At 43.9% G+C, this 18,517-nt stretch overlaps 1 protein-coding gene across 9 annotated transcripts in view; it reads right to left on the bottom strand.

The window, feature by feature from the left end:
* TANC1 (tetratricopeptide repeat, ankyrin repeat and coiled-coil containing 1) overlaps positions 1 to 18,517 on the bottom strand; it is a 267,662-nt gene that overhangs the window by 231,466 nt on the left and 17,679 nt on the right. For all 9 annotated transcript variants that reach the window (XM_032286481.1, XM_032286476.1, XM_032286480.1 and 6 more), the window contains exon 2: positions 3,362 to 3,471. The gene's annotated coding sequence lies outside the window, so the exon portion shown is untranslated. The remainder of the gene's footprint in view (positions 1 to 3,361; positions 3,472 to 18,517) is intronic.

Here is an 18,517-nt window from a genome sequence, read left to right as displayed (position 1 = left end):
AAAAAAAAAAAAAAAAAAAAAATTTGGCCTTTACTTCAAAACCAAGTGAGCAATCAAATAACCTAAAAACTAAATGACATTCAAGGCAAATTTTCTTTTTAGTTTTGTTTTTTGTAGCGGTCTCAGAATAGACAAGGCAAATTTTCAAACATGTATAGCACTTACATGGTACAGGCACTGTTGTAAGTTCTTTTTCATTTAATCCTCATAACAAAATTATAAAATTATATCATAAAATTATATTTTTAATAAAATGAATTATAAAAACTAGTATTAATGGATACAGAAATTTTACTTTTTTTTTTTTGAGACAGGGTCTTACTCTGTCACCCAGATTAGAGTGCAGTCGTGTGATCTCAGCTCACTGCAATCTCCGCCTCCTGGGCTCAAATAATCCTCCCACCTCAGCCTCACGAGTAGCTTGGACTGTAGGCTCAAGCCACCATGTCCAGCTAATTTTTGTTATTGTTTGTAGAGATGGGGTTTCACCATGTTGCCTAGGCTGGCAACACCTCAGGATCCACCACCTCAGCCTCCCAAAGTGCTGGGATTATAGGCGTAAGCCATGGCGCCTGGCCTTTAATTTTACTGAAATCTCCTCTAAAACCATGGCCAATATTATTTTCAATGAAGAGGTTCTGAAGGGAAACCATTTTCGTCTGTGACTTCCACCTTCTTCCTCTGCCTATTGTCAAGGAATCCAACGGATTAACTTTGCAGCCTTGGGCAGACAATTTAACCTCTGTGCTTTAGAATCCTAATCTGCATTAAGGTCATTTGTTAGAGTACCTACTACAAGCCAGGCACTGTTTTTTTGCTAAAGGATATGGCAGTGAATAAAAGACACAATCCTGTTCCCAAGCAGCCTGTTAGGCAATTCCAAGAAGACACAGAAGGTAACTCTCATTATAAGGTTACTCATTACTATTTCCTAAAACAAAGGGCTACTTCTGTTATCATTACCTTAGTCTTATTTTCCCTGCAAGGCAAAATCCATCTAGCTCTTGTTTCTTAGCTGGTGAAAAGGGGCAGAAAAGGAGACAGTAAAACGATCAATCTGAATTTGGCACCAGTGAGCACATACACCCTCTACTTTTCCTTGAAATGAACTGTGTAAAGCTCTATAGATCCAGCCAGCTACGGGAGTAAAAACCTATCACAGCCAGGAACAAGGTTCTGCAAACGACTGATGGATAGCATCCCACAGCACTCCGGATCTTCCCAACACTTTTCAGAGATACTGGTGAAGGTCTATTTACACCTGGAGGTTACAGCTGACATACTGCTGCATGTCTGATAGCTGCAAGATTCAACTGCAGTGCAACTTAATCCCTAATGATGTCGCTTCCAGGCTGCCCTTATAAGACCTGCCATGAGACATCTTTTTATGTATTCAAAATTATTATATAATCACAGACCACGCTGTCCGTGGTCACCATTATTACATAGAAAGCACTGCTCAGGCAGCCTGGTTTTAGCACAGATTTTAGAAACACCAGGAAGAGAATAAACGAATCCTGCTGAATCCAAAATAAACACATGAAGATAACAGGAACTCTCAAGAGCAAATTCCCCTCCTCAGCAGCTCACAAACACCTCACTAAACCTAAACGTCTGAGAAAGACCCACATCTGCACCCAAAGGATCACAAATATCATTGGCCTCGCCTTAGGAGTTACAGGTTACAAACTCAAAATCTTTGTGAAGGAGTTGGGTAAAATCTATTTCCTCATGTATGCATTTCATACCATTCTGCTAAAAATAATGAAAATCTGTGGCAAAATATTTGCAGTTTGCTGATAATCTACAAAGCCAGGTAGTTGGCCATGATTTACCCTCACCCTTGGTATTTGTTCTGTCAGCATTAGAAAAATACTGAATCCTCCTCACCACCTCCTCCTCCCTGTGTTCATGCACCTAAATTCACAATCAGCTTGCTGACTTAAGACTCAGTGGGCAGCCTGGGTCCCCTTGGGCAGTTGAGCAGGAAGGAAGGGCATTCAGGAAGAAGATGAGAAGCGGTGCCCAGGCTGAGTTCATGTCCACCCTGTCCATACTGCCAACCCCTCAGGCCCCAGGTCCTGATCTGGGAAGAATCTTCTGCTGACAAGACTGTCTTCGGATCACACAGGCACACCCCACACCGAGCTCTCCCACTTCTCCTGATTCTCCATAACCTCCAGCCCCTTTCTGAGAACAAGCTGGTGTTACTTGGACTTTTCGCCACTTCCATGACAGTGCAGACCCAGTCTGGACACTGGAGGATGGTCCTGTCCATCTGACTTCTCATTCCTTTGGTCTTGCTGCTCCTCTATCCCCAACCCTCCTCTTGTCACCCAGCATTTCTCCATCCCAGGTCCTCACTCCATCAACAACCCCTCTCTTCCCCCACAGTCTCTGGAACCTTCTATCCGCTGTTCAATTCCCTAACAGTTACAAGCAAGGGCTTTGGAGTGTGGGGATCTGGTTGAGCCCAGCCTCTACCATTTCTGGATGAATGACCTTGGGCAAGTTGCCTAATCCCTTTAAACCTGAGATTCCTCATCTGTACAGCAGAGCTTACCTCATCTCTGAAAGTGAGGATTAAATGAAAATACACGTAAAGCACTTAGCAAAATCCCCAGCATACATTCAAATATTTAACAAGTACCCACTTTGCACCAGGAAAGAGTTTCATAAATGGTAGTGATTATCACTCCCTCCCTCCACCACCTTTTTATTTTTCATTGTGGTAAAACAGACATAAAATTTACCATTTTAACCATTTCTAAGTATATAGTTTAGTAGCACTGAGCACATTCTTCTGCAACCATCAGCACTATCCATGAAAGTTTTTCATCTTCCCCAACTGAAACTCTGTACCCATTAAACACTAACTCCCCATCTCTGCTTTCTTTTTTTTTTTTTTTTTTTTTTTTTTGAGACAGAGTCTCACTCTGTCACTCAGGCATGGTATCAGCTTATTGCAACCTCTGCCTCCCAGGTTCAAGTGATTCTCCCACCTCAGCCTCCCGAGTAGTTGGGACTACAGGTACGTGCCACCACACCAGGCTAATTTTTTTGTATTTTTAGTAGAAACAGGGTTTCACTACATTGTCCAGGCTGATCTCAAACTCCTGACCTTGTGATCCACCTGCCTCAGCCTCCCTAAGTGCTGGGACTACAGGCGTGAGCCACCATGCCCAGCCCATCTCTGCTTTTGACAGGGCTTCTCTCCTCTGGAGGCACTGGCTCACCAGTGGCTCTGGGCAGGTGGAAAGAGTGGACATTCTCTCTTCCAACCTCATGTAAAGATTCATCCCTCTTTGAGTCATAGTCACAGTCATACCATGCTCTACCCCAGCCCTCAGCCATCACCTACCTATTTTTGATAACTTCACAAGCACCAGGAAAATGGGACAATGGGCCTTAGCTCACAATTATCTCTTCCGCTCTTCCTCCCAAGAGACGTTCCTGCCCAGTAGTCAGCTCCTAAAGGAACAAGAGCAAAGGGGACAACCTGGGTTAGAAGCTCCACTCCATCGTTTATTAACTGCATGACCTTGAGCAATTACTTGACCTCTCTGGGCCTCTGGTACCTCACGGGTAAATGGCGATAAATAATAGTACCTATTTGTGGTGCTGTGTTGCATGAAAAGTCCAAAGCACTTAGGCCAGTGCCCAGCACAGAGTCAGTGACAGCAGATGTTCTTGTTATGCCTGCACTTGAGCTCTCATCCCTGGCTCTTGACACTGGCCAGCCATTCCCAGGGTCACACCTCACAGTCAGAAGCCGTATTTCCATGATCTTGCTTCATGACTACAGCCTCCTATCCTTGCGGCTCACACACCTCCTCCTCCCCGAGGTCCTTGCTCTCGGATGGTCCTTGAATATGTCCCCTGAATATGTCCCCTTCTTTGTTCCCACAGTGTGGACCACCAACAATCATCCCCTTGCCAGCACCTTCAATTCTCCACAACCCTCTTCTTTAGCCACACCCAAGGGAACCAATAACAGAACTCAGCTTGTCCTCACCTACACCCTGGGCCCCAAAGACCACAGAAATTGCATCACTGTGCAGAAAGATGCCACAGCACTTAAATTCTCTAACCCAAAAGACCTTTGATATTTTAAAAGGCCCTCCTACTACTCCTTGCAACTCCTGTTTCAAACTTTAATCATTCTCCTCCATCCTATTTCTAGCAAATGCCCTTTCTTCCCACTTTACTCAGAAAACAGAAGCCAGCAGGCTTGATGTGCTAACACCCCAGCTTCCCACCCTGGTGCCTCGCCTACCCACTCACCCACATGCACCTCCCCCAGCTTTTTTTCTTCACTCCTGTTCCAAACCAATCTTCTTCACAGCTCCCTGCCCCACCCCACACTCCATCCACTTACCCATACACACCACCCGGTTCACCTTCCAAGCCTCAGCTAGGGTGGTCCCCCTGCCCCGACCCAACTCCCACCTTACCTGTCTACTCCCTTGAGGCACAGCTCAAGAATCACCTCCTGCTGGGCATGGAGGCCCATGCCTATAATCCCAGCTATTTGGGAGGCTGAGGTGGGAGGATCGCTTGAGCCCAGGAGTTAGAAACCAGCCTGGGCAACATAGTGAGATTCCATTTCAAAAAGGAAAAATTACCTCCTCCTTGAAGCCCATGCCCCAGCTTCTCTAATCCTCTATTCACATCTATGTAAACTTTACTTTGCTATTTTTTCGGATTGTCTCTCTCCCTGAGAACACAGGCTACATCACTCATTGCTAATTGAAGTGCCAATAAGTGTTGAATAAATAAAAGGATGAGTACAGTGGGCCCACTTTCTGTTCTGAAATGTTTCACCAATTAAGACTCATCATCAGCCACTTACAAACGATGTCATACATTTTCTCCCTCTGATCTAGACTGAGAAGCATCCCCTCCCCTTTCCCTTCCAGAACAAATATCCCTTTGATGAAAGGAAAAACCAGAAACAAAACCACTACTTCCTCCTCAACAAAAACAGAAAGCCCAAAATAGCAAGACAGTTTATGAAAAATACCCAGCTGACACTGGCTTAGGTAGGGATAAAGGCAGTTGTCCCAGCTTAAGAGGAGAAAGGGAAGTTTACGTTGGATGGTGATTTGGGGGAGGCAATAATATTCATGTGCTAACCAAGAAAGTTGACCAAAATAATAAACCTGAGGTCTATTTATAAAGCAAGGGAGGAGAAGGAAACGAGTAACTCCATGGAAATTTCCTTCCTTTGTCTAGTTTTGCTTCTGATATGGCTACCACACTAATTTCTCAATACCAATTTAGGACAATTTAATTTATAGGAAGTCATTTTGAAGGGCCCCAGGGAGGTGCAGATGGCACCTCGGGGGCCCATCTGTTTAAGGATGAAAGCTTAGTGCACACCATTACATCACTCTGACCTCCTCAGAAACTTCCTATCTGACAAAACCTAGATGTTTGCTCTGTCAACAAGATATTTGTGCTTGTCCCCAGCCTCAGGCTTTGGTTCCTGATTAGTTTTAAAATCATTATGCACCCCAACTGAATAGGGCTACTGTTAGCAGCTGTAATGTCTTCTTCTGGGCAAATCCCCAAGTCTGTGGCCTTCAGGGAGTGATTTCTGTCCTTTCTGCATAATTGCACACTCTCCTGATTGATGAGCTGATCAGTGTTCCTAGCCCTTCCTGAGCTAAAGCCTCTCTCCTCCCGCTCTATTTATTTTCCCAGGGGTCAGAGGGGAGGGGAGAATCCATGGTGAAGCAGGCCTTTGGCTCTCCCAAATAAATGCTTGGGCACTCTACATTACTACAACTTTAGCAGCTCAGTTCTGCCCCAGAGCAAACTCACCATCCCTTCTTGCCATCCTTAAAGCTGTCCTTGTGCCAGGAAACAGCTGCTATTTTCTGGATCTTCACAGACCCCCATGATGCTCCAGCACCCATAAGTATAGATTCACATCAGTCAGGTGGGTCACCTGATCACACACATCTGTGCTCACCTTGGAGCCTGCCTACATCACCTACATCCTCCCCCATTTCCCACACTCCTCGAGGCTCCGCAGGGCACAGTCACATTGCATCAACTGTGCTGTGGCTGGTAGGTGCTGCACAACAACCTTGGCAGAGAATGTAGAAATTATATTTTAAACAAGTATTTTGGGGGGAGTGGGGGCCGGGTGATCGCATGTACCAATGTTCGCAACTTACTTTGAAATACGATTTGAAATAAGATAGTGTGATGGGTAGATATGTAATAAAGCCCAGACTGCATGATATTAATTATATAATCTAGATGGGGGTATGTGGGTATTCAGTGTACATTTCTTTCAACTTTTTTTTTTGAGACAGGGTTTCACTCTGTCCCCCAGGCTGGAGTGCAGTGGCACAATCATGACTCACTGGAACCTCAATCAGCCCACCTCAGCCTCCCAAGTAGCTGGAATTACAGGTGCATACCACCACACCGAGCTAAGTCTTAAATTTTATTTTTTGTAGAGATGGGGTCTAGATATGTTTCCCAGGTTGATCTCAAACTCCAGGCCTCAAGCAGTGCAACTTTTCTTCTTGTTTGGACATGGTTTACCGCTGGTTGTGTTAAACTTTGATTACTTGGTCCAAGTAGGGTCTGTCAGGTTTTTCCACTGTAAATTTGCCTTTTCCCCACCTTTCCATACTCTGTCTCTTAGAAGTCACTAAATTCAGTCCACACTCAAGGGGTTGGGAGGATTAAGGTCTAGCTAGTGAAGGGGGAGGTATCTGCAAACATTACTCAAAATTCTTCTATAAGGAAGATGTCTCTTCTCCCAGTATACAGTTACGTGCAGGTATAATTGTTGTATACCTTGGACTATAATGCAGCACACCACATTATTTATTTTGTTGCTCAAATTAATCCACCTTTGGCTATTAGGAGCTCTTTGAGGTTGGCTGGTATGTCCTTCAAACATGCCCACATCCTTTGTTTCATGATTACTTCCTTATTTTCTGACAATGCAAGATGCCCAGACCTACAATTATCCATTTCTTCAAGAAGTTCTGGCTACTGTGACTGGAGAATGGAATTTAGAAACCAAGATCTGGGTGTACTTTTTGCTACTGTGGTGTTATCGCTTCTAAGCTGTTTCAATGAACAGATCCAGGAAATACCTGTGTGTCCTAATCCATTCTGCATCTATACTAAGCTAAACCTAAGTTCACATTGAGGTTTCTGACTTTAATACGGTCCCACCAAGTTCACTTTAGCCTTCTTTCCTTATATACCTTTGACTTTACCTTTGGCTTTCCTCTCCAGCTGTGGGAAACCTGGCTCTCTCCATCCACCACCCCTTCACTATTTGTTCAACCGTTGAACATATGTAAAGCAGTGTTGGAACTGTCAAACTATGCAACATGAGAAACTTTACCCACTAAAGTACAGCGTTTATGCACAGTTCTTTTTGTAGTTTTTGTAGTTTACAGTCAAAACACCATTTTCCAAAGCTACCCAGGTCCACGCCTTTCTGTCCTCACTCTCTTCAGTGGCCATGTCATGCAAATGGAAAGCAGGTAGGTTTTTTGGCCACCGTCTGTCTGCATCTCACTGCCCCACCCCCACCACCCCATACATGCAGAGGTATAAACAGCTGCTGGTTGATGTTTTATAAATTTGCATAAAGTTATTTCATGCCAACTTTATTTAAATAATTAAAATCTGTTTACTTAAGTAGCTGACATCCCTTCATATTGGTATGCATTTGTTTTATCCTTAGTACTACAATACTTATGTGTAAGCATACCCCCGACACCTAGCTCAGCTCTGGACCACGGTGTAAATTACTCAGATACCAATCAGATGAACATATTCTACAAATTTATTGAAAGAAACTACTATGTTTAGTTAATTTAACACAGTTAATTGCTGGAAGTCATTCAGTAAAACTAGAACAATGTTCATTGCAGTGTTACTTAAAATTCAGTAATAAGTAAATAGTTGAAAAAAGTATGTTACACCTATAGGCTGGAAAATGAATTACACGCAATCACTAGAAATCATTTCTAAAAGAAGGCATACTGATATAATACACACTGTGTGTACAAAAATATCAAGTTATACAACAAAAGGTATGGTATTTATTTAACTTATGTCTGTGAAAAGAAAAACACTTAAGGAAGGCATATACCAAGACTTGTTTTGTTTTAAGACAGGGTGTCACTGTTGCCCAGACTGGACTGCAGTGGTGAGATCATGGCTTACTGCAGCCTCAACCTCCTGGGCTCAAGTGATCCTCCCACCTCAGCCTTATGAGTAGCTGGGACCACAGGCACAGGCCATCACACAAAATTTGAAAATACAAAAATTATCAAATAATTTTTATATTTTTTGCAGAGTTGAGGGTGTCTCACTATGTTGCCCAGGCTGGTCTCGAACTCCTGGGCTCAGTCCTCCCACCTTGGCCTACCGAAGTGCTGGGATTTTAGGTGTGAGTCACCACACCCAGCCACCAAGTTATTTTTAAATTACTTTTTCCGTCTCTTTGTATTTCTTTTTTTTTGAGATGGAGTTTCGCTCTTGTTACCCAGGCTGGAGTGCAATGGCGCGATCTTGGCTCACCGCAACCTCCGCCTCCTGGGTTCAGACAATTCCTGCCTCAGCCTCCCGAGTAGCGGGGACTACAGGCACGCGCCACCATGCCCAACTAATTTTTTGTATTTTTAGTAGAGACGAGGTTTCACCATGTTGACCAGGATGGTCTCAATCTCTTGACCTCGTGATCCACCCGCCTCGGCCTCCCAAAGTGCTGGGATTACAGGCGTGAGCCACCGCGCCCGGCCTTCCGTCTCTTTTTAAAAGTAACGGACAGAAGACTGCCCTGTGGAAATCTTTCAAGAGAATTCTTCCAAAACAAAGAAGAAACAGAGTCAGTTGCTGTGAACCAGGCAGAGTGCACCCAGGGCTGAGCCAGGCCAGAGATGCACAGGGCGCAGCAGGCTGACTGGTGGATGCCCTGGGGTCAGCTGTAATCTGAGATGAGCATCAAAAAGGTCAAGGCCGTGGGTGTCGGTGCTAATATGTTTAATACAGACATAAGAGTGGAATTGAGAGCTGTCTAGAGAAGCATGCAGAGAAACGTAGGGTTTAAAGAGCAGGAAAGATTTAAATAGAAGCAGGGAAGAGGAAGGGAGGCAAAATGAATGGAGACAGGTATAAGACCGCCCCCTGCCTGGAAGGTTTCTCATTCCATTCGGTAAAAACCCAAGGGAGATCATAAGCAAGGACAGCCACCCGGAGCCTCAGTTTGAAGTTTCCAAGAGTCCCGCCCTTGGGCAATGTGCTATGGGGAGGGGAAGGATTGCCTAATGGCATCTGGTTAGTCTCTAGCACCAGATAACACTCAAGTGGCTGATAACAGGAGCCTAGCTCAGGGCTTTCAAAGATTAACGTTTTCACATTGAATTTACACTCCACTCTCATAAAAAGTGGTTTTACCAGAGAATAACACAAACACATGGTAACCATCCATTACACTGAAAGTTCAATGGCAATAAAATAACCAACTCTCAGTTTGTAGCAATTTTCAACACATAACACTGAGCCCACTAGCCATCCACCTTCAAGACTAGATCACACATACATAATTACAAAAGAAAGCTACAGGACAACCTTATGCAAACACAGGGAATCCCCATCTCACTGTCACAGCTGGGGGAAAATTAGTATTTGCACCTAATTAGACAAGGAATAGGTATCTGGCACCCATTAACTCCTTTAATCCTTACAACAAACAAGGCAAAGATCAGCCTCATAAATGACTAGCTTGGAAATGGCAAAAATTTAAATTAACACTCAGCTTTGTCCAGCTCCAAGCCTTCCATCTTTCCACTTTGGAGTGATGCTTCAACAAACTCAAAACAGATTTAAATACATCTTTAATATCACTGGTTTGAAAAGAAGAAATCAGATCCGTTCTTTCTCCAAACAGTAGTTATTTTGTGAGATAATTCGAACATGAAGACAAGATTGCAACTTTAAAATCTAAAGCATATTCTCAAATCCCAAGGCAGTAAAGTTAACCATTTGTGATTTGGCAAAATAATATTAGAATACCCACAAATAAACCAACTTGATTACAAAGTTTTAAAAAGCTACAAATCAAAAATACTCTTTGCAACATGAAGATTTCAAATTGAGACATAAACATCTAGATTTGATTCTTTTCATTCTCAATGAAGACTAATCTACTTTGCACTCTTAAAATATATCATTTTAGGCAGGTGTGGTGGCTCACATCTGTAATCCCAGCACTTGAGGAAGCCAAGGGAGGAGGATGGCTCCAACCTAGCTCTAGACCAACTGGGGCAACAGATACCTCGTATCTACAAAAAAACAAATAAAAGATTAGTAGGGTGTGGTGGCACTCGCCTGTAGTCCTAGCTATTCAGGAGACTGAGGCAGGAAGATTGCTTGAGCCCAGGAGTTGGAAGCTGCAGTGAGCTATGCACCATGCACTACAGTCTGGGCAAAAGTGTGAGACCTTGTCTCCAAAAAATAAAAAGAAAAATAGTAAAAGAAAATATATCACCCTATTCCTACCTATATCTCTTCTCCTCTGCTCCTACGTACCACCTCTCATCCCCAAAAGAGATTCCTTGCTTCTATATGATTCAGAAACCACGGAATAAAAAAGATTAGGATCCATTGATAGTTATAATCTCCATTATCCTGAGATAGAAATCCCCCCCACCGAAAGTGAGAATTAGATATGTATAGTGTACTACAGATACTTAGTCCAAAACATGAGAAAGGTTTTTCATAGTAAAATGATTTAAAATTTTTAGTACTCTTTAAATGACCAGAGTGATAGTGTCAAATATACACTATAGGTATTTGCCAAACCTCAGAACATACATTCATACAGAAGGCATTCAAATGCTATTTGTTATGGAATAAAAACAATTCAGGACAAAAGGTAATATCTTCTCTTCAGACAAACCAGAAGATGATTTTAGACATTAACTTTTTAAAAATTTAACAAGAAAATTTAAGAGTTGAAAGTTCAAGGGGGAGAAAGCTGATGTCCGTGTTTTATGTCTTAAGCACAGAGATTTCCCACTCTCACTGCTTCACTTGACTAGCCTTAAAAAAATAAGGGCGGTCACGGTGGTTCATGCCAGATTGCTTGAGTGCAGGAGTTCGAAACCAGCCTGGGCAACATGGCAAAACCCTGTCTATACAAAAAATACAAAAATTAGCTAAGGTGGGAGGATTGCTTGAGCCTACGAGGTCAAGGCTGCAGTAAGCTGTGGATCGTGCCATCGCACTCCTGCCTGACAGAGATCCTGCCTCTAAAAAAAACAAAAACAACAACAACAAAAAAAAAAAAAATTAAAAAACACTGGCAAGTGCTTTGCTGGGGTTAGGGGAACTGAACTGAAGTCTGAGTTCACCCACTTCCACAAAGCTGCTGTGTGACTTTGGGAAGACTGTTCAGTCTGACTCCTTTCCTTGGCTGAAAACTGCTCATATTTACCTCTACCTTGAAATGCCGTTAAAGCCCAGAAGGTACATCTACTTCTTTAGATATACTTGCTAAGTATTTTCTCTCTGCCCTCATTCTAATGACAAAGAGGCCATTCCAGCCCCAAGTGTCTAGGAAGAGATGAGCATGAAGGCAAGAAATTAACATGGCTGTGATGGAGAATACACGAGCAAAGGTGCAAGTGAACCACAGTGAAGTGATCACAAGGTTCCACAAAACAACAGCTATTTAAAAAGCGATGGAGGACAATGCATGAAATCTATTAAACAGAAAAGCCTACAAGTACATGTACACCTTAGTTATAGCTATATATTTTTAAGGCATAGGCAAAGAACAGAAGGGAAAGAAGAGAATAAATTCATGACTGCTGCATTTAAACACATTTTTTTTTTTTTTTTTGAGACAGGGTCTCACTCTGTTGCCCAGGATGGAGTGCAGTGGTGTGATCACAGCTCACTGCAGCCTCTACCTCTCTGGGCTCAAGCAATCCTCCTACCTCAGTCTCCTGAGTAGCTGAGATTCCAGGTGCACGCCACCACGCCCCACTAATTTTTGTATTTTTTCTAGAGATGAGGTCTCACTGTGTTGCCAAGGTTGGTCTCAAACTCCTGTGCTCCAGCGATCCGCCTGTCTCAGCCTCCCAAAGTGCTGGGATGACAGTCATGCGCCACCACGTCCGGCCTAAACACATATTACTCTCTTCTCTCGCTTTCCAAACTTTACATAACACCATTTAACATTTATAATTCTTAAAATATTTCAATTGACGTGAGAGCACAGATGGAGGAGCGATTAATTCTGACTGAAATAATGTATGTAAAAGGTGAAAACTCTAAAATCCCCCATGAATGGTGTTATTGTCAGAGCATGAAATAATCTCGCATTATGTATAATACTATGGCATTGCAGTATCACAGGTTATTTTTATGTTCTGACAGTTGGTTTACAGCTCACCTGAAAATATATAGTGTTAGTCACTTCTTTACAATATTTTCTTTTTTTTGAAAGAAATGCTTGCACGCTTGTAATCCCAGCACTTTGGGAGGCTGAGGCAGGCAGATCACTTGAGGTCAGGAGTTCCACACCAGTCTGGCCAACACGGTGAAACCCCATCTCTACTAAAAAATACAAAAATCAGCCAAGCATGGTGGCACACACCTGTAGTCTCAGCTACTCGGGGTGCACTGAGCCAGGAGAATTGCGTCACTGCACTCCAGCTTGGACAACAGAACGAGACTCTGTCTTTTTCAAAAAGAAAGAAAGAAAGAAAAACGAAGTGCATGAATATGAAAAAATAGTGAAACAGTACAAAAGCGTCCACAATGAAAAGCAAGACTTTCATCTATCCTAGAGTCCATATCCCTCCCAAAGGCAATCATTATTAGTAGCTTCTTATATATACTTTTTTTGCTTTTTTTTTTTTAAGAGACAGTGTCTTGTCCTGTCGCCCAGGCTGGAGTACAGTGGAGCGATCTCGGCTCAACTGCAACCTCTGCCTCCCTGGTTCAAGCAATTCTCCTGCCTCAGCTTCCCAAGTAGCTGAGACTACAGGTGCACGCCGCCACACCCAGCTAATTTCTTTTGTATTTTAGTAGAGACAGGGTTTCACCATGTTGCCCAAGTTGGTCTTGAATTCCTGAGCTCAGGCAATCTGCCTGCCTCAGCCTCCCAAAGTGCTAGGATTACAGGCGTGAGCCACCACACCCAGCCTCTTATATATATTTCTAAAGATACTCCATTTATATATATTTTTCGTTTAATAATATTATTGGAAAATTTTCCTTAAGAGCACACATTCTTTTAACATCTGCATATCACCCTATCATATGGATGCACCAATTACTTAATCAGACTGTGCACTGTAAAAATGCATGAGTATGCTATTAACACTATGTATATATTATTTTCCCTCATATTTTGATTTTCTTTCCTAGCAAATTCTACATCTTCCTATCAAAACAGGAAATGTACATGTATTAATAATCAGTAACAGTTTATTTTAATCCCTAAACTACCTCTGATCGCTAGCCCTGATATTTTTCTTTCTTTTTTTTTTTTTTGAGACAGGATCTGGCTCTGTCACCCAGGTTGGAGTGCAGTGCTGCAATCTCGGCTCACCTCAACCTCCGCCCCCTGAGCTCAAGCAATCCTCCCATCTCAGCCTCCTCACTAGCTGGGACTAGAGACACCCATCACCATACCCTTCTAATTTTTTAATTTTTTGTAGAGACAAGGGTTTGCCATGTTGCCCAGGCTGTTCCAAAACTCCTGAGCTCAAGCAATCCACCCACCCTGGCCTCCCAAAGTGCTGGGATTACAGGTGTGAGCCATAGCACCCAGCCCATAACCCTAAGTTCCTAAGCAAGATACCCAAGGCCCACCAGCAAGTTCACACTCACCAGGCTCTCTTGGCTTATTTCCTAGGAATTCCTGCTTCACACTGCTGCATCCAGCCAACCCCTGATTGCATATAGTCCTCCTAAATACTCCATCCATTGCTCATGCTGTTGCTTTGGCTATACCCATCCCACCTTGCTTGCTTAAGTGAATTCTTACTCAATCTTCCAAGACAGAGCTTAGGCATAACCTCCGCAGCAAGCCTCTCCCAGCCCTCCAGGCAGAGGAAATGCCCTGGTGCTCTGCTCCAGCCTCAGCCTGGGTCTTGGCACTTAATCTCCTTGGGATGAATTCGTGTGTCAGCCTCACCCACTCACTAGAATTTAACTTCCTCCAGGATAGAAACCACATCTTATTCATCCTTGTAACTGCCTAGAGTTAGATATAATTTATCTCCCGTTGAATCGAACTAGAAGGGAACTTCTGAACATCTATTATGTGCTAGGAGCTACTCTAAAAGTACTGTACAAACATTATTTTTCAGCTTGTAAAATGATCCCCATTTTACAGACGAAGAAACTGAGGCCCTGAAGAAATTTGTCCAAGGGCATTAGAGAAGCACTGGAATTTGAAACCAAGTCTACTTTACTCCAGAATCACTGATCTTTCCATTATGCTGTACCAAAGCATGTTTTGATGCTGAAAACTAAGTCAAATATGCAGTCCTAAAGGACTTGAAATCTTCATAATTATTATGGATAAGCTAAGGGCATGACAGTCTCCCAAAAAGTCAGTCAAAAGCAATCTAAAATGTAGAACTAAAATGGCCGGAAACAAAAAAAAAAATTATTTTTTGAGACTGAGTTTTGCTCTGTTGCCCAAGCTGGAGTGAAGTGGCACAATCATAGCTTACTGCAGCCTTGATTTCACAGGCTCAAGCAATTCTCCTGCCTCAGCCTTCCAAGTGGCTGGGACTATAGGCATGAGCCACTACATTCAGCTGATTTTTTTTTTTTTTAACTTTTAGTAGAGATGAGATCTCACTACGTTACCCAGGCTGCTCTCAAAAATCCTGAGTTCAAGCGATCCTCCCACCTCAGCCTTCCTCAGTGCTGGGACTACAAGCGTGAGGCACCGTGCCTGGCCCGAATTGCTAAACTTAAATGCCTCTTCCCAAATCATAGTGGAGGCAGGTGAGATCCCAAAGGACTAAAATTATAGGCATGAGCCACCTTGCCCAGGGCCCCCCAAAAAAGTATTATAAACAAATAAATTCTGCCAACAGTATCCACAAATCTGCATTTAGCACCCTCAAGGGGTGTCCCTGAGGGGCCATTCAAAATGAACTGCACATGCAGTTTCAGCAGGTGCAATAGTGAGGCTTCTTCCCCCACATTGTGCCCTCCCTGCGAACACTATCAGTTACGGTCCACATTTCTCTCCCCACCCCACAACTCTGCAGTCCCCATACCATCCACTAAAATTGACCTTTGGACCAGGACCCCTAAAAGATCTACAGAATGACCAATTTTGGTCAGACATAGTCACCCCAGGAAATACCTATTAGGAAGCCTATAGAGGAGATGGGCAAGGAGTGGGTGAGGAGGGCAGCTCCGTAGGAGGTGGCATGGGTCCAGCCAGCCTGCCATGAGACCTGGGGGGAGGTACAGAACCTCACCTGCAAAAAGCCCATGAGGTAGGAAGAAAGAATGCCTACTTCCTAAGGCCTTCAAGAGGGCTGAATTAGACTAGCACTTAGCACAGAGTCTGGCATACAGTGAGGGCTCAACTGGCTCCTGTTAAGTGACTGAACAACCGGTGAGCAAGCCGACTTCCTCCTGTGTCCTTCCCAACAGGATGGGGACTAAGGAAAAGAAGCTGGGAGCTGGGAAGCCCTGTCATTGCAACAGGAAGTAGTAAGCACATTTGGCAAAGGTAGAGAGGGAAACAAAGGAAGGTGCTCCTCCCTCCCACACATTGGAAGCATGAACTAATCAGCAGCAAGCAGTTAATGAACCCAAACCTTGCTCACTGGGAGAGACAAGCAAAAATTATCCCAAGGGTAACATAACACCAACAAAAAAGGCACACAAGCTGAAAACAAAAATGAAAACACCTTTTTTCTTTCTTTCTTTTGAGACAAAGAGTCTCGCTCCGTTGCCCAGGCTGGAGTACAGTGGCCCAATCTCAGCTCACTGCAACCTCTACCTCCCAGGTTCAAGCGATTCTTCCCTGCCTCAGCCTCCTGAGTAGCTGGGATTACAGGCCCTCACCACCACGCCTGGCTAATTTTTGTATTTTTTAGTAGAGATGGGGTTTTGCCATCTTAGCCAGGCTGGTCTTGAACTCCTAACCTCAGGTGATCCACTCACTTCAGCTTCCCAAAGTTCTGGGATTACACTCATGAGCCACCATGCCCAGACACTTTTTCTTGATAACTATCAGCCACAATCACATAAAAATGCCCCCCAACTCTGGAGGAAAAGTAGAGTAAGGTAGGTAATGTAAAGCAATGCACACAGTCAACCCTAAATACACTTTCTAGCAGAATAAGTAGACACTTAATGTGCGCTGAGTGAACCGGGCAGGTGTCCAGCCTTCACCTACCCACCCAAGATTCACAGAGTGGCACTAGCTCAAGTCCAGGTGTTCTGACTTTATCCACTCCATTCCCAAAACTACCTTCTCAAATACCCACAATCCAAATTCACAGGAAACAGCTCAGGGAGGCTGTGTCACTGTCCAGGGTCACAGTGGGGCAAAGGGACTAAACTGGGACCTTAAACCAGTCTGTCTGGCTTCAAAGCTTCTACTCCCCAAAAAAAAGACACACATGACAGAGGGGAAGGGGAACCTAGGCTGGTCAGGACTAATTATAGGCAAATGGTCTAATGAATGAGTGATCAGGTTTAAAACCCAGATTTCAAGAAATTGAGTAATTTTCAGTGGCTTTTTTTTTTTTTTTTTTGGAGACAGAGTCTCGCTCTGTTGCCTGGAGTACAGCAGTGTGATCACAGCTCACTGTAGCCTTGACCTCCTGAGCTCAAGCAATCCTTCTGTCCCTGGGCTCCAGCAATCCTCCTACCACAGCCTCCTGAGAAGCTGGAACTACAGGTGTGTGCCTCCACAGCAGGCTAATTTTTGTATTATCTGTATAGAGACGGGGTTTCACCATGTTGCCTAGGCTGGTCTTGAACTCCTAAACTCAAGCGATCCACCCACCTTGGCCTTCCAAACTGCTGGGATTACAGGCATAAGCCACTGTGCCCAGGCATCGGTGACCTTTTTCTTTTTTGGAAACGGAGTCTTGCTCTGTCAACCAGGCTGGAGTGCAGTGGCATAATCTAGGCTCACTGCAACCTGCACCTCTCGGGTTCAAGTGACTCTCCTGCCTCAGCCTCCTGAGTAGCTGGGATTTACAGGTACTCACGATGACACCTAGCAATTTTTTTTTTTTTTTTTTTTTTTTAGTAGAGACAGGGTTTCCCCATGTTGCCCAGGCTGGTCAGTGACTTCTTAATCAGTGACAGCCTAGGCTATACTCCTTAGGCTATACTCCTTCTCCACGTCCCAGGTTCCCTCTTCCAACCTCTTTAATACAGGAGAAAAATACTCAGAATCGAGCTTCACTAGAAATCTCTTGCTAAAGGTCCACTCAAAACAAAAAAGCAAACCTAATTTTGAGGACTTGTTACTTTTGAGTGTTAACCCAAAAAACTAAAAAGCAATCCTGGAAGAATTAAATACGAATGCACACAGGTTCCTAAAAACAAGCAATTTTTCTCAGATGTTGCTTATTACCAGAGAGCAACATCCTATTCTTTGAGGAGTCCTCAAAAGCTCCCTCAAGGAAGTGAAATTATAAGACAGGCTAGGCCACTGGGAGAGCCAAACAGTTCTCAAATGAGAGAACCTGCCTCTCTTTCTCTCAACCCAGAAGCTTGACATAAAAGCACCTCCTGGGGGCAAGGCCTGGAAATCTGCATTCCAAATAAGTGCCCCAGATGGTACACAGGCATTACCCATGCCCTCCTACAAATTCCAAGTCATGCCTACCTGGAGGCATATCATTAGCTTAAAGGAGTTTCTACAGGAATGCCAAATTTCCAACCGCCTACTGGGCATTTCCAACTGAGTATCCCAGATGGCCCCCAAACTCTGCCCCTCCCCTCCTGAGAGAGTACTATTATAGTATCGTTCATCATCCACACCTTGCTGCCACACCTGGAAGTCTCTACCTTCAGTCAGCTGCTAAATATTCCTTTGCTAACCTGGAAAACCTAGAAGAAGCTTCCATTTTATCCCAGTACAAAAATCATACCCCATGTGCACCCTTCCTTCATGTTCTCATCCCTTCTTTTTTTTTTTTTTTTTTTTTTTGAGACAGAGTTTCACTCATGTTACCCAGGCTGGAGTGCAATGGCGCGATCTCGGCTCACCGCAACCTCCGCCTCCTGGGTTCAGGCAATTCTCCTGCCTCAGCCTCCTGAGTAGCTGGGATTACAGGCACGCACCACCATGCCCAGCTGATTTTTTGTATTTTTAGTAGAGACGGGGTTTCACCATGTTGACCAGGATGGTCTCGATCTCTTGACCTCGTGATCCACCCGCCTCAGCCTCCCAAAGTGCTGGGATTACAGGCTTGAGCCACCGCGCCCGGCCCTTCTCATCCCTTCTTAAGTGAAA

Source organism: Sapajus apella, unplaced genomic scaffold (genome assembly GCF_009761245.1).
Source record: "Sapajus apella isolate SASKATOON/1434 unplaced genomic scaffold, GSC_monkey_1.0 scaffold18, whole genome shotgun sequence".
In the NCBI taxonomy this organism is placed as follows: domain Eukaryota; kingdom Metazoa; phylum Chordata; class Mammalia; order Primates; family Cebidae; genus Sapajus; species Sapajus apella.
Note: the sequence above shows the minus strand (reverse complement) of the source record. Positions and strands in the feature narration are given on the sequence as shown.